This window comes from Triturus cristatus, chromosome 5_1, assembly GCF_964204655.1.
Source record: "Triturus cristatus chromosome 5_1, aTriCri1.1, whole genome shotgun sequence".
NCBI classification, from domain to species: domain Eukaryota; kingdom Metazoa; phylum Chordata; class Amphibia; order Caudata; family Salamandridae; genus Triturus; species Triturus cristatus.
Window position 1 is genome coordinate 244,451,023 of NC_140587.1, and position 13,624 is coordinate 244,464,646.

Here is a 13,624-nt window from a genome sequence, read left to right on the forward strand (position 1 = left end):
ATTGGCAAGAGCTTGGACTCGCCCTGATCCACCTACGGTATGGGATTGGTGGACATTGGTAACTGAGACTCACTCGATGGAGTTAGCATTAGCAAATTTAAGAGGGATAAGCTCCTTGAGCAAATACGAAAAGAATTGGGGAACTTTTATGGAATGATCCGGCTATTGTGATTTGTTTAGTACTACGAAACATTCTTCTTTATTTATTTATTTTTTGTTATATTTACAAATGTATGCATCAATGTATATTGTCTCTTTTGCCTTTTGTCAGCCTGTTTACAAATAAAAAAAAGGGGAAAAAAAAAAAAAAAAAAAAAAAAGAGATAAACCCAAACGGGCTATCAATAATCCTGATGCTCTATTTTACATGAGCAAAGTCAAAATAAAAATCTAAAAGAACCTTCTAATTAGAAGCGCCCAAGATCTAAGTTCAATTCCTATGCTAAGTAAGAGGTGTCCCTCCGCTAGAAAATCGCCCCTTTGCATATGCTACGTTCATAAGTCATACTAAAGCCTCCATCGTCTCAGAGTTACCAGCTACTGCCTACAAATGATTCATTATTAGTAACCACAAAAGGAAGATTGATTCACATCCCTAACAATGTCTAATCACCCAGAAATTACTGTAACTCATGGTCATAATTAAGACCCACCTCAACCGCCCTCAAGCGCATGATCCATTACATGCTGATAGTGCACATCCTCGGCATCAGATAACAGCAATTCCATATGGTGAAATGCTAAGAGCACGGCGGAATTGCAGTGAAGACAAAGAATTCAAATCTTGCATTGCAGATATGGAAAGACGATTCATCCAAAGGGGTTATTCTAGATTAGATGTTATGAAAGCCAAAAATAGGGCTTTAAAGATTAAAAGAGCATCTACACTGAAGCCAGTTCGATCAATAACACCAGGAACACCGAATGTTAGAATGATTGCTGATTACAATTCTATGAGTACTGAGGTTCTGAAATTTGTCGTTTCTCGATCGCACCCAGACTCCATCTTGTGTTTTCCGCCATCTTAGGTTGCCCTCACTCAGGCAGCTGGTAAACGAGATATTTTTGTCATTTCTGCCCTTGCGTGTCAGGTAGCCTTTCGTCCCGTGTTTATTAACTAGTGTCAGGGTCTGGCCGAATACACTAATTCATGTCTGAGCTGGATAACCCCCGCCCGAACTATCTGTTAGCTCATACCATTCTTTCCTCTCACTTATCTTATCTACTGCCCTTCGCTACACATCTGATGCATTCTCTGGCCTCACGACTGTCCTTCTAGAACATACAACCATGTTTTCTCTCCTTGTAAACTGTATCATGTGGATTCTCTTTGCAATTTGCTTAGAGGGGCCAGCAACAAACATCACCTGGAACCCGAGTCAGTTTTTAGCTTAAACCATTGTTTGTGACATTTGTCGATGTCTCAAATTCTATATGTTTTTGGTTATCCATTGTATCCATTGTATTTCACTGTATAAAAGCTTGTGCGCCACGGAGGTCAGCAGCAGTCTCTTGTGAACCCATCCCTGTGTGACTTCACGGACAACTGTCCTAGCTGCAGCTAATAAATCTCGATCTTTTACGCCAGACGGAGTGTACAGTGTCTCTGTATTGCAAAGCAGGAGAACTAGAGGATTTCAGGCGTACTCTGCGCCGCTTGGCCCTTAATGGTCAGGTTCCTGAAATGGTGACCACGAAGGGACGGCTTCAGTGGTAGCGGTGCAGCCAGAGGATCGTGAGGGGCCCCGCAAGGAAAATCCGGAGGAGGCACCCCACGTGATTGACCCCTGTATGTCAGAAGTGGACCGAAGGATTTTGCGGCGTGGCTTCTCCTTTCAGACGGCTGCTGCGACTGCTGCCCTGACTGCCGTCCTGCCTTGGCCCCGGTTTTTGTGACGATTTGGTAGAGCGAGACGATAGACGGACCTCCAGTTGGCGTAAGAAGATACTTAGTTAAGTATTTGATTGGTGGGTCGCTCCCACAAAATTTGTTTTTTGGGTCTTTGAGTTTCCTTTTTGTATTTCAATTGTTGCAATAATTGAAGCCAAGGGGTGAGTACGTTTGTGCTGTTTTTGTTAAGAATTGACACACCCCCCTTTTTGAAGTTTGTAGAATAGTCCAGAGAAATAACGATGCCTGGTCTAAGTAAGTTTCGTCGAATTTGTTGCTTAGGTTGTACTAAGGACTCCCAGCTCGAGGACTCTTGTCCGATTCCTCCGGTTGGAACTCCCACTTATGAGCTCTATTCAAAACATGGTATTGGCCCCATTACTTTTAACAAAACATGGGTCCGATATACTAGAAGAGACAGTGTTTTACAGTGGCCACGAAATGGCAGTTTTGAGCCCAATATAATAGACAATTTAGAAACCACTTTGTTTAGAAGAAAAGCCCGTCCGGCAATATTTGACTCGTTCCGCCTTTGGCGAAAGGAAGCCAAACAGAAAGAAATGAAACAAGCAAGAAGAGATCAAAAGGATAAAAATATGTCGATTTTACAGGCTGCCCAGCAGTTCAGAAATAACGAAGTAGACTCTGATAGGGAGGTATTAGAAAGACAATATCGCATGGCAGTAGATAGATGCTATCCAGTGTTGCCTACTTCCCCTTCAGAGAAGAGTAAAGATATAGAGGAAGACCCTTTAATGTCTTGTTTATTAAATTCTCCTCCACCCTATGTGCAAACTCCTAATGCACCTGCTATGGCTCAGCCAGCAGCTGCTCAGCGACCTGCTCAGCCAAATAATACTTCACTTCTTCCTCAGCCTTTGTTTTCTCCTCCTCCTGGTATTTCATCTCCTTTAAATTCCTCTCAATCCCCTGCTCTGGTGAGAAACTCTCCAGGTACACCGAGGAGACTCACAAATGCTGTCACAAGTTTCTTTTCTCCCTTAATTGGAGCCCTGAATCTGTCTCCGTCTTTTTCCAGACGACAGTCTCGTTGTCAGCTTCCTATTACGGAAGAAAAAGCAGTATTAGGTTCCCTCGCCCATAAATGGATTGAGAAAGGTCCATTATATAGTGCACGGGATATTTTGAGCACCTTCTGTCAATGGACAGAACCCATTCAAAGATATGTTTTTGACGTAACGTGTGACACTCTCATTAAGGGTTGGGACGATATGGAATTAGACACGGCTCCTATGGAACTGATGAAGCTCCAAGCCGATTTTGATAAAGGTTTTATAGTAGGAGGAGACGTTGAGAAAGCGGTGATTATGCTGATTGAATTTAGGACTTCATTTCTCTTTTTAAAACTCCCCGAAACTGATCTTACTGACAAAACTAAACTCTATCCAATGCGTGAAGTCCCCCCAGTATGGAGAGAGGCGGTAGGTGGTGCTCAGCTGGTGGCTGCTCATTTCCAGCGTATATGGGTACATGAACCTTAGAAAAGAGCCGAAGTTTTAGCCCTTAAACAAACACTTCCAGACCCACGTAAAAATCCTGCTGGCTATTATAAGGAGCTATCCCAGACAGTTGAGGCTTGCGTTATGAACTTAGCTGACATTGATATGTTATTTGGGAATGTTGTTCCACAAGCAATATGGGCGAAAATTCGTAGGGAAGATCATGCTGCCGAACTAGGTGGTGTTTGGGCAGCTATTAGAGCTGCTGACACAGCACAAGTTGGCGGCGCAAAGCCTGACGATCTGATTACAGCACTTCCTGGTAGAATCATTGATTTAATGAAGACTCTTATGCCTGCAGTACGAGTAAATTGGGATAAGTTAACCGCCTGTAAGCAAAAGAAAGATGAGAGCGTCTCCGATTTCTTCACTCGTTTTGAGGAGACCTTTCTGGATCATAGTGGCCAGGATATAAGCACGGAAGGTGGACAACGCTTATTTGTGGACAAGTTCGTATTTAACTTGCTTCCCGAATTATCGAATAAATTAAAAAGTTCTGAGAGTGCATGGGCTGATTCTTCTACTGCTAAAATATTGGCTACAGCACATTATTATGAAAACAGGGACAAGGAAGAGAAAGATAAGCAGGAGAAGAAAAATAAAGATTTAAAAACAAAGGTTCTTTTACAGCAGGCTTATCTTCCACGTCCTGCTCAGCACCAGTCTTCTCAGCCCCCACAGTTTCAGAAAGTGTTTCAGAAGCCCGAACATTATGTACCCCGATCTATGCTAGGTCCAAACCAATGCGCTTACTGTAAGGAAGAGGGACACTTTAAGAGTAATTGTCCAGTTTTGCTCCAAAGTAATAATGGAGTGTTTGTCCCACGAGGCCATGGTAATTTCCGGTCAGTCTCCAGGGGTAGAGGTGTAGGTATGTCCCTCCAAGAGAAGGGTTCCTTTCCCTCCCCTAATGCTGTGAATTCTTTTGACCAACAGAGAGTCCAGTCTACACAATATTATAGTGACTATTATGTTGAAGGTGGCGACGAAAGTTTCCAAAATGAATAGGCCAGCCATGGACAAAGTAAGGGAGTAGTATCAATTCCAGTAGATCAGAATGGTCCTTATGTCACTGTCAATGCAATGGGTATTTCAGAGCCATTTCTTTTAGATACTGGTGCAATGAGAAGTTCTATTATTCATTCTAAACTCCCTGGGGCACCTTTGTGTGGCTTAATAAACACGTCTGTAGGATTTTCCGGCGTCCCAGTTCGTAACCCAGTCTCTTGCCCTTTACCTGCTTCGATTGGTCCATATGACCTGGAAGCATCACTTATCCTTACAACTGGTTGTGGTGAGAATCTATTGGGTTTGGATCTGGTAAAAAAGTTACATGCCACGTTACACTGCTCCCCTTCTGGTGTGTATCTTACACTAGGTAAGAAACTAACATCGTCAATGCATCTGTCTAGAGATAAGTTTCCAACTGAATTACTATCTCTTCCTGAAAGTCTTTGGGCTACGGGTCCGAATGATGTGGGTCGTCTTGCGATTCCACCATATGTTGTCACTCTCAAGCCTAATGTTAAACTGCCACGTATAGCTCAGTATAAGATTTCCAATGAAGGTGAAAAAGCATTATTGGCTATTGTTCAAGATTTGGTCCAGAAGGGTGTGGTGGAAGAAACGAGAGGAAATGTGTGTAACAGCCCTATTCTTCCGATTCTTAAGCGAACTGATCCTTCTCAACCACCAGTCTATAGATTTGTGATTGATATTCGAGAGGTGAACAAAATTGTTTCACCACAGTTCCCTGTTGTCCCAGACATTACAGCCTTACTGACGATGATACCAGCTTCAGCAGCTTGGTTCACCGTGATTGACTTAAAGAACGCTTTCTTCAGCATTCCTATTGCTAAAGAGAGCAGAGATATTTTTGGATTTTGTTTAGGAGGCCGAAGCTTCTGATTCAAGAGAGCACCACAAGGCTATTGTGAAAGTCCATCCATTTATAGTCAAGCTCTTACAGCTTGATACATTCCCTTTGCCTCCAGGAGCCACTCTTATTCAGTATGTGGATGATTTGTTGATCGCGACTGACTCAAAGGATGTGTGTAAAGATGTGACTGTGGCATTGTTGCGGCATTTGTCTGATCTCAATCATAGGGTATCACCTTCTAAATTACAGTACATGTGCCAAGAAGTTACATACTTAGGTCATCTCTTATCAAAAAAGAGAAGGCGACTAACACCCGATCGCATTGAAGCAATTACGCACATGTCGGTACCATCGACGCAGAGAGAAGTACGTGCTTTCTTGGGCATTACTTCCTACTGCAGACAATGGATACTTAATTTCTCTTTATTGGCCAAACCTTTATTAGCACTTACACAGAAAGACACGCCCCATCCACTCCCATGGACTGATGAATGTCAGAAGAGTTTTTCTGACTTACGATCAGCCCTGTTCTGCTCCTGTGTTAGGTACCCCTGATTACAGTAAATGTTTCACGCTCTATGTCCATGAGAGAGAAGGTTGTGCATTATCAGTTTTGACACAACAATTTGGAGACAAACAGAGGCCATGTGCCTACTTTTCAGCTACGTTAGACCCGGTAGCTAAAGCGTTACCTAGCTGTCTCAGAGCTACGGCGGCGACAGCAATCTCTATTCGTCAATCAGCTGGAGTAGTATTGGACCACACTCTCACTTTCATAGTACCACATGCTGTGGACACTTTATTGAATAGAACTAAAACACAACATCTCACGAGTGCTCGGTTGTCTGGTTACGAGTTGACTCTCTTAGCAAGCCACATACGTATAAAGCGATGTAACACCTTGAATCCAGCTACTTTGTTACCACTCCCAGATGAAAGAGATCCTCAGGATCATCATGACTGCTTTCTTCGCACAGAAGAAGAAACAAAAGAAAGAATAGATTTAAAGGATACTGCGCTCGAGAATCCGGATGGAACCTTGTGGGTTGACGGTTCCTGTTTCAAATTACCCAATGGTGAGACTACCTCAGCTTATGCAGTCACCACATTACATACAGTAGTGGAGACAGCATGTATCCGATACAATTCAGCCCAGGCTGCAGAATTGATAGCCTTGACTAGAGCATGTGTGCTGTCGAAAGGGAAAAGAGTGAATGTTTACACAGACAGCCAATATGCTTTTGGCGTGGCACACAGTTTTGGTCGTTTATGGAAGGAAAGAGGATTCTTTACTTCCCATGGAACGAAGATTCAGCATGGCCAGTTGGTCACCGATCTTCTTGACTCTCTCACATTACCTACCCAAATTGCCATCATCAAGTGTAGTGCACATAAAAGAGTCACAGATGACATTGGTCGTGGGAATGCTTTCGCAGACGAGGTAGCGAAAAACACAGCTAGGGACATCACAAGTCACATGTATGTTGCAGGCCCTGCAAATCAGATCCCAGAAAGAGGAATGTGTGAGGACACAATTGAGAGCGTAAGAACGATTCAGGAAGAGGCTACAGAGAAAGAATTGAGTAAGTGTAAAGAAAGTACGGGAATTTTGGATTCGAATGGATGTTGGACAGAATTGTCAGAGCGTTCAGCGATGGATGTTGCCAGATGCATATGTATTACCTGTAGTGACTATGGCTCATGGATCAGCTCACATTAGTGCTAAAGGCATATGCAAACTCCTGGCTCCAGTTTGGCAAAATGAAGGAATTCCTAAATGTGCAGACAATGTGGTAAAACATTGCATCATATGCTTAATGCATAACCCAGGGAAGGGTACTCCAACTCCTGCAGGCCATTTCTCTCCCCCTACGTACCCCTTTGAAGTATTACAGATTGATTATATACACATGGATCGATGCAACAATCTCAAGTATGTTCTGGTGGTAGTATGTGCATTCTCTAGGTGGATAGAGGCTTACCCCTTAAAAGATAACACAGCTGTATCAACTGCTAAAGTATTACTGAAAGAGTTTTTTCCTAGATTCGGTTTGCCGCGAATTGTCTGGAGTGACAATGGAAGTGAATTTGTAGGCAAAATCATGCAGAAAGTATGTACGGGTCTTGGTATTAGGCAGAAATTCCACGCGGCAAACCATCCACAGTCAGCGAGTTTGGTAGAGTGCTCTCAAACTGAAATTGGCAAAGATTCAGGCCTGACGCTTTACCATTGGCCTTACTATCCACCAGAACTACTGTACACTCTCGTATGGGACTTAGTCCATATGAAGTGATATTCGGACGCCCCGCCAATATTTGGGGAGTTCCTCGCCCTAGGAAGTACTCAGACATACCGTACCCTATGCTTATTGATTACCTTCATGACTTGACTGCTAAATTAAGTGTTCTTCGCCAACAGGTTCAAAGTGCTCTGCCAGAGGCCTCAACAGACCCAGGTCACTCTATCAAACCGGGAGATTGGGTCTGCACCAAGAACTTTCAACGAAAGAAAAATCTTGATCCTCGCTGGTCGCCTCCTCGCCAGGTTCTACTGGCTACGCAGACAGCAGTAAGGATAGAAGGCAAGAAAAACTGGGTCCACGCCGTGCATTGCAAAAAGGTACCCTTGCCCTTGCCTTTTGACCAGTGGGTCCACGGGGGCATAGGTGAATCTGAAGGAGACAAGACTCCCCGGTTCGTACCATTTAGTAACGCACGGCTGGAAGACACCCAGACTGAGGAAGAAAGTGATGACACTCTTCGAAGAACCATCCCATTTCATCTACAAGTGAACATTACTAATCCGGAAATAATCTTTCAGGACCAAACGACTCCAACAAAGAAACGATACAACCTGAGGATCAGACCTGAAGCAAAGACTTGAACATTTGTTACTTTTGCCACCAATTAACTATTTTTCCTTTTTAGATAGTATTTGTGCCATCTGTCCCCGTCGCAGGGTCTCGGTAGGAGTCTTGGACTGAACCTGGTTTATGGTCAAGATCCGCTAGGTTTAGGATTATCAAATAGCCAAGTGATTGAGGAAGATTGCCGCGAGCGACACATTTTTCTAGCCAGGATGGATGGTACATCACGTCAGGTAGATAGGAGACAGAATATGCAAACCAAATATCGTAAATCATTACGTAGTCATTTTGGCGTAACCTTGTGTGTGTTGCTGATTATATGTGTTTTGCTAGCATGTATAGGTCAGATTGTCCATGTGTTACAACTAAAAACTGTTCTTTTATCTACTTCTGTACCTTCTCGTTCCACTAAAATTCAACACAAGATAAGTGCCCTTTCCTCACATGAACAAATAAGTAGGATGGAGTATAAAAATAATTTGTTTATCCAGCTGTTACACCAACATCAGTTAATTGTCAACATATCTGACTGTTGGGTATGTGGACTCATGCCTCACACTGCCCATAAAGGGATGCCCTATTTAGTATTGCCTTTCTCATATGAAGGTTCAGCATGGGCTTATCTGGCAATGTTTTCGGCTGCCTACCACAACAGACTTCGATATCTGATAGGTACATTTGAGAAAGGAATGGATTTTAGCCACGGTACTTTGATAAAGGGTAGAGTGGCCATGGCTAAAATTCTAGGGAAGAGTAAGATTCCTTTGGATGAAAAGAAAGCCTACGAAGGTTGGAATGTAACTCATTACATTTACAGTCTTAATAACAAGACCAAACAAGAGAAGTCTTCCCCAGCATGGACTGTACCCCACCAAGGCAACTTTTGCCTCCGAATCAATAGCAAGGAGAATGACACTCAACAAAACTGTTCCCAGATATATGTATTCACGTCTCAAAATAACCCTCCATTGATCGCATCACAAGGAACCTATTTTGTCTGCTATAACAAAGCATATACATGGCTCACCTCTGACTTTTCGGGAACATGTTACATAGCATTCTTGCTTCCCCCAACGTATACTGCACCCTCAGACCATCACAGACACAGATATGGTAGAGGCGTATTTGATGCCAAAGACACAGCTGGCCAGGAGGGAGGAGATTTCTTCAAAGGATTAATTCCCTTCTGGGGACCAATGATTAACAATGGAAACATTAGCCAAATGTTTGCGTGGTTGAGACAACCATCGATGTTACTGCAGGTGCCTTAAGTAACATCAGTGCAGAACTCCGAGCGGACCATCTCATGACGTTACAAAACAGAATTGCGCTAGATGTGATCCTAGCAGACCGAGGAGGAGTCTGTAAATTAATTGGATCAAGCTGCTGTATATACATTCCTGATGACGCCCCGACTGTATATCAGGCCATCTCAAAATTACATACCATCTCCGCATCGATCCATCAGGACGAGGGAGATTGGTCCCTCATGGGATGGTTATGGGGATTGTTATTTACCTGGGGATGGAAGATACTAACATTCATTTGAGCAATTCTGGCCATCATATTCTCTTGTTGCTTGTGCATACACTGTGGTCCTGCTATCTGTGGTCTGTTCGCTACCTTATGTGTATCAAAGCCTGTAACCCAACAAACAGAGAATAGTAAGATGATGGTCCAGCAACAGTTAAATGACCTTATGGCAATTGATATTGACTCTGACTCCGACTAACATGAGCCCAGTCATTGTGTTATTGCCTGAGTAATGGCAAAATGAGGGTCTGAGGTTCTGAAATTTGTCGTTTCTCGATCGCACCCAGACTGCATCTTGTGTTTTCCGCCATCTTAGGTTGCCCTCACTTAGGCAGCTGGTAAACGAGATGTTTTTGTCATTTCTGCCCTTGCGTGTCAGGTAGCCTATCGTCCCGTGTTTATTAACTAGTGTCAGGGTCTGGCCGAATACACTAATTCATGTCTGAGCTGGATAACTCCCGCCCGAACTATCTGTTAGCTCACACCATTCATTCCTCTCGCTTATCTTATCTACTGCCCTTCGCTACACATCTCATGCATTCTCTGGCCTCACGACTATCCTTCTAGAACATACAACCATGTTTTCTCTCCTTGTAAACTGTATCATGTGGATTCTCTTTGCAATTTGCTTAGAGGAGCCAGCAACAAACATCACCTGGAACCCGAGTCAGTTTTTAGCTTAAACCATTGTTGGTGACATTTGTCGATGTCTCAAATTCTATATGTTTTTGGTTATCCATTGTATCCATTGTATTTCACTGTATAAAAGCTTGTGCGCCACGGAGGTCAGCAGCAGTCTCTTGTGAACCCATCCCTGTGTGACTTCACGGACAACTGTCCTAGCTGCAGCTAATAAATCTCGATCTTTTACGCCAGATGGAGTGTCCAGTGTCTCTGTATTGCAAGGCAGGAGAAGTAGAGGATTTCAGGCGTACTCTGCGCCGCTTGGCCCTTAATGGTCAGGTTCCTCAGTACAACACTTTACAGAAGTCTGAATAAACACTGGCACATTTTGAAAGCTGATAGAAAATTGAAAGAATTTTTGGGGGATAAACCTCAAATTACCTTTCGGAGAGGTAAGACGTTGAGTACAATACTGAGTCCCAGTTACCCCATTGATAAAAGACAGGAGGTATGGCTTTCACAATTGAGCAAGGGTTTTTACAAATGTGGACATTGTAATATGTGCAAATTCGCAAAAGATAGAACTAAACAGTTCGTAGATGACAAGTGTCATACATATGATATTCTATCCAACATTAATTGTACTACTAAATTTGTGGTGTACATTATTATATGCAAATGCCAAAGAATTTATGTAGGTAGTACAATTAGGGCACTAAAAAACGTGTCAGTGAGCATTTCAGAGCTGTGAAATGTAATGACTGCAGATATCCGATTGCCGAACATATACATAACTGCTCAGCACAATAGCTTGGAAGGTGAGCAAGTTCGTAATTGTGGCGTTCTGTGTACATTGTTAGCACGGTTGTTTTACTAGATAGTTTATTTCGAGTACTTTATGAGTTGGGCCTATCTTTAACTTGTAGGTCCCAGAACTTTAAGGTACCTTCAAAGATTTATACCCTTAACCTTAGTGGTTTGGTTCGTATCAGGAATCGGAAGCAGATACTATGGCTTCTTGCTAGAGGTGAGATTTATTTGAAAGCATTTGTGCAATTCACGTTGATTTACAGTAGGGTGTTTTTGGATTTGTTGACATGTGAATATACAGCAGACTGGTATGGGTATTCCTTTCAGGGATTATGGTGCAGCATCCAAAGCGGGATGTAAACATTAATAATCTGGAGTGTTATTTGACTCATTGCGGAGAATTAAAGAGGTAAGCAATTGTTATTTAAACAAAATTTGGCGGGAGAACCGCCTTGCGAGTGATTTTCTTATGCCTCTTGTGTCTCGCAGTTACTAACTGTGAAATTTATTTAATATGAATTACTTAGGAATACATTGGAATAAGAAAATTGAAGGTATGAATAAATACTTAATATTGGCACAGCATGTCTCTCACTATTTTGGGGTGATCTGCACTATTTTGGTTCTTTTGTAACATGACATTTAGTTTGAGATCGATTTTAGACCGTAGTATGGTAGGGCACTGGGTCCATACACATTAGGATTGATGTATAATTTCACTGTATGTAAGTGAGGTAACCCTAAATGATATTAAGTTATAACAACCATTATGTACAATATTTAGATTATGGTCTGTTTCATTATTTTGCATCATCTTGCTGTCCTCTACACAAGTTTTGGATTGTATCCAACTTATAAATTGTACTTAATATGGGAAATTCGATTTATTGTAATATAATTTCATTAATTCCAGCCCTGAGGAAGTCGTTTGGGTTAATCCCTATTGCGACGAAATGTGTTGGGAGTGGAAGAAATCATTCAAGAACAAAAGTTCCAATAATCGCTGTTGTTTATTGAATTTTTATATACATGTTTAAAATATTGCGTGTGCATCAACAGCTTTTGAGGTGCAGAAATAGAAAAGAGGGGTGCAGAAAGATGTAGGAGAGATACATAAAGAGGCAAAGGAGGTACAGAAAGAGGCAGGAGGGGTGCAGAAAGAAGGAAGAGAAGTGCAGAAAGAAGCAATAGATTTGCTGAAAGAAGCAAAAGAGGTGCGGAAAGAGGCACAAAGGGTACAGAAAGAGATAGGAGAAGTGCAGAAAAACGCAACAGAGGTACAGAAAGAGACAAGAGGGGCGCAGAAGCAGACAGGAAAGGCACAGAAAGACGGAACAGGGGTGCAAAAAGAGGCAGGAGAGGTGCAGAAAGAGGGAAGAGGGGTACAGAAAGAGGCAGGAGGAGTGCACAAAGAAGCAAGTGAGGTGCAGAAAGAAGCAACAGAGGTGCATAAAGACGTAAGAGAGGTGCAGAAACATGCAAGAGAAGTGCAGAAAGGGGCAAGAGAATTGCTGAAAGAAGCAACAGGGTGTAGAAAGAAGCAAGAGATGTGCAAAAAGAGGTAAGTGAGGTGCAGAAAGAAGCAAGACCAGTGCAGAAAGAACCAACAGAGGTGGAAAAAGAGACAAGTGGGGTGCGGGAAAAGGTAGGAGAGGTGCACAAAGAGGCAGGGGAGGTACAGAAAGAGGCAGGAGGGGTGCAGATAGAAGGAAGAGAAGTGCAGAAAGAAGCAACATAGGTACAGAAAGAGGCAAGAGAGATGCAGAAACAGGCATGAAAGGTGCAAAAAGAGGGAACAGGGGTGAATAAATGTGCAAGAGAGTAGCAGATAGAAGCAAGATCAGTGCAGAAAGAAGCAAAAGAGGTGCAGAAAGAGTCACAAAGGGTGCAGAAAGAGATAAGAGAAGTGCAGAAAGATGCAACAGAGGTACAGAAAGAGGCAAGAGAGGCGCAGAAGCAGACAGGAAAGGCACAGAAAGAGGGGACAGGGATGCAAAAGAGGCAAGAGAGGTACAGAAAGAGGGAAGGGGTACAGAAAGAGGCAGGAGGACTGCACAAAGAAGCAAGTGAGGTGCAGAAAGAAGCAACAGAGGTGTTGAAAGACGTAAGAGAGGTGCAGAAACAAGCAAGAGAAGTGCAGAAAAAGGCAAGAGAATTGCTGAAAAAAGCAACAGAGGTGTAGAAAGAAGCAAGAGAAGTGCAAAAAGAGACAAGTGGGGTGCAGAAAAAGGTAGGAGAGGTGCACAAAGAGGCAAGGGAGGTACAGAAAGAGGCAGGAGGGGTGCAGAAAGAAGGAAGAGAAGTGCAGAAAGAAGCAACAGAGGTACAGAAAGAGGCAAGAGAGGTGTAGAAACAGGCAGGGAAGGTGCAAAAAGAGGGATCAGGGGTATAGATAGAGGCAAGAGAGGTGCAGAAAGAGAAAAGAGGGGTGCAGAAAGAGGCAAGAGGGGTGCAGAAATAAGCAAGAGAGGTACAGAATGAGGCAACAGAGGTGCAGAAA